The sequence below is a fragment of the Austrofundulus limnaeus genome, unplaced genomic scaffold (assembly GCF_001266775.1).
Source record: "Austrofundulus limnaeus strain Quisiro unplaced genomic scaffold, Austrofundulus_limnaeus-1.0 Scaffold6, whole genome shotgun sequence".
NCBI classification, from domain to species: domain Eukaryota; kingdom Metazoa; phylum Chordata; class Actinopteri; order Cyprinodontiformes; family Rivulidae; genus Austrofundulus; species Austrofundulus limnaeus.
Genome location: NW_013952408.1, coordinates 291,282 through 293,948, shown reverse-complemented (window position 1 = coordinate 293,948; position 2,667 = coordinate 291,282).

The window sequence follows — 2,667 nt, the reverse complement described above, 5'->3', positions numbered from 1 at the left end:
TAGCAGCCCCACCCCCTCCCCCTCGCGCACTGAAATGGGCAAAACGGAAGCGGAAGGTTCTTAAAGAGACAGAGGCCAATTTCAAGGCATTTAGAAGAGGAAGTGATGAGAAGATAAATTTATTTTCTATTTAAACATAAAAAGGCATTTTAATAACAACTAAAGGTGACATAGATACTTTATTATGGTATAGTATTTAAACGTATGCCTGAAAAACACATAGTATTGGCCCTTTAAAGGATGAGGTCAGTCTTTCAGAGAAAGGGCTCAGAGTAATGTCACTGATCCTGTTTGAAGAAGACTCCTTCCCAGACTGTTCCAAGACAAAACTTCTGGAGATGTTGGTGCAAACTTAAAACTGGCTAGAGAAGATGCTATATGACTCAAATTTTGGGGGAATGCCTCAATGGTTGATGGTCCTGCAGAAGTGGAACATATAGCTGAGGTTCGTAGCTCCTACCGTGTCTCAGATAAGCAGCAGATAATAGACGGATGGTTTTAATCTATTTTATGACTTCAGAAATGCTCGTACATTCACACATCACCCACACACTTTTTACCTTCATTTGATTATACTAAATATTTTCCTTTGCAGTTACAGAAAATCTACAACATCATCACAAAATGACACATTTCCCACAAAAAAGAAAAAAAGATATAAAAAACCCCACATTGTTTGCTTACAGTTTATGAACACACTACCAGAACAGCATGTCCCGACAGATGAAAGTATTCTTGTCTTTCTCGTCTCAGGCATCTTGGTGAAAAACGTGCCACCTTGGAAAGCCCAGAGAGAAAAAAAGTAGACTCTGTAGGGAAAATCCTGAGCATGCAGTAAATTATTCATTAGCTTTTTGGCAGAAACCTGCACAAACTGGATGGGAACTTAGGTGGGCTTTTTCGAGCCAAACTACAGATCAGAGGGTGGTAGGGTTATAGCTTATATCTATCTGTGTCTGTCGACTATATACTGGATGGCTTCATGATGACTCACACATGAGGCAGGGAAAGCAGGAGCAAACTAACCAGTGCGAAAGCTCACTAAAGCTTTTTTTAAACACACAAACCACACTGAGGGGTTGTTTGTAGCAGATGAGTTGTCACCGCTGCCAACGCTCCAGAGTGACACCAGGACAGAGCCCACAATCAGTGGAACATGCTGCAGAAAATCCACTGCAGAAATGACGTTATTTCATTAACAGCATTTCCAAGGTGAGCCATCCATTCTGCAAAAGTTGTTTTATTAATAATACCCCTGTTACATGCATTGGAGTGGATCTGTACTATTAACGAAGTGGAAAGTGATAAGCAGTGGAGCAGAATAGATGATGGCAGGGTCAACGTCATCGCTCGACTTGAGTTCTGTGGACAATTAATGTTTCTTTCCTTCAAGGTTCTCAGTCAGACATTATTAAGACTTCTAGGAATCTGGCTGAGTAAACTGCACAAAGTCTGACTAATTTATCCATTTGCATATTCATAAACTGCTCCCATTGTGAGCGTATTAAATGTTTTAGAGGCTGCATTGAAAGTGTGGATGAAGTTCAATGATTGCAGAGGAAAGAGCTTCATGGGAGCTGAGCTGCAAACTCCTCCACATTTACAATTTGGGCCCATGCTTCAAGTGTAACCGCGTTGAACTTGGCCGTAACTTAGTCCAACTCGGTCCAAATAAGAGTAAACCTGTTCTGTTTCTGTTTCTTCGTATAGTTTATTTCTGCGTTGTGTTTAAATGATGGTCAGGAGACGAGGTGTTGCCGAGAAGAAGGTTATTCTCTTGGGGCTCACTGTGATTGGAGGACCGAATTGAGAAGGACCAAAAAGAGCAAAAGGGCAAGGTACTCTGAGCGGAGGTGGAGAAATGGATGGCGAGTAAGATGTGAACCCAGTGAGCGGGTTCCTGGGCCAGTTCCTCTGCAGGGTCTACAGGGTGTTGGGTAATAAAGGGACCAGTCAGCACAGATCCATCAAGTTAGTTACAGATGCAAAAGAAGTGATGCTGAGGTGGTTGTGGAGTTGGAGAGGTACCTGGAGACAAGCTGGGGCTTTTTCAACCCTGATAGTATCACCTGGGTGAAGGAGTCTTTTTGTTAAAAGTGCCAAAAAAAACCCATCAATCCCAGGTTACATCCCTGATGATGTCCAGGAGTACCACAAGATGGTGTATTAAGGTATCACAAAATCTGTGTAATGACTCATTGACTTAGATAAAGCCGTTTTGGGTTGGCCATCTTAAACCTTTCTGACTCCAAATAGTGATCAGTTATAGATGCACAGTTCTGAAATTTTTGTTGAAATCCATCCAGTGGCTTAGAAGATATTTTGCTAACAGACAAACAGAGTTGATGCCAATAGTCATTTTAATCGAAACTATAGCACAACATTTAGCAGCTTAGAGTAAGTGTTGGAGATGAAGCTCAGCTACTACCACCTAAAATTTTAGCTGAATGTCCATGAAAATGATCTGGGTTACAGTTGTTTTCATGTTTTCTGATGTCACTTGGCCGCCATCTTGAATTGGCTTATAGCTTCAAAAGCTGAACATGAAGGCTGTGCCCAAATTTCAGTGGCTGCATGCTTTGAAGGCCAAATCAGTTGTCCTCTTATGTCACTGTTGTTCGAATTTGAAGACTCCTCTAATTGCAGTTCACTTTTTTTCCGGATTTG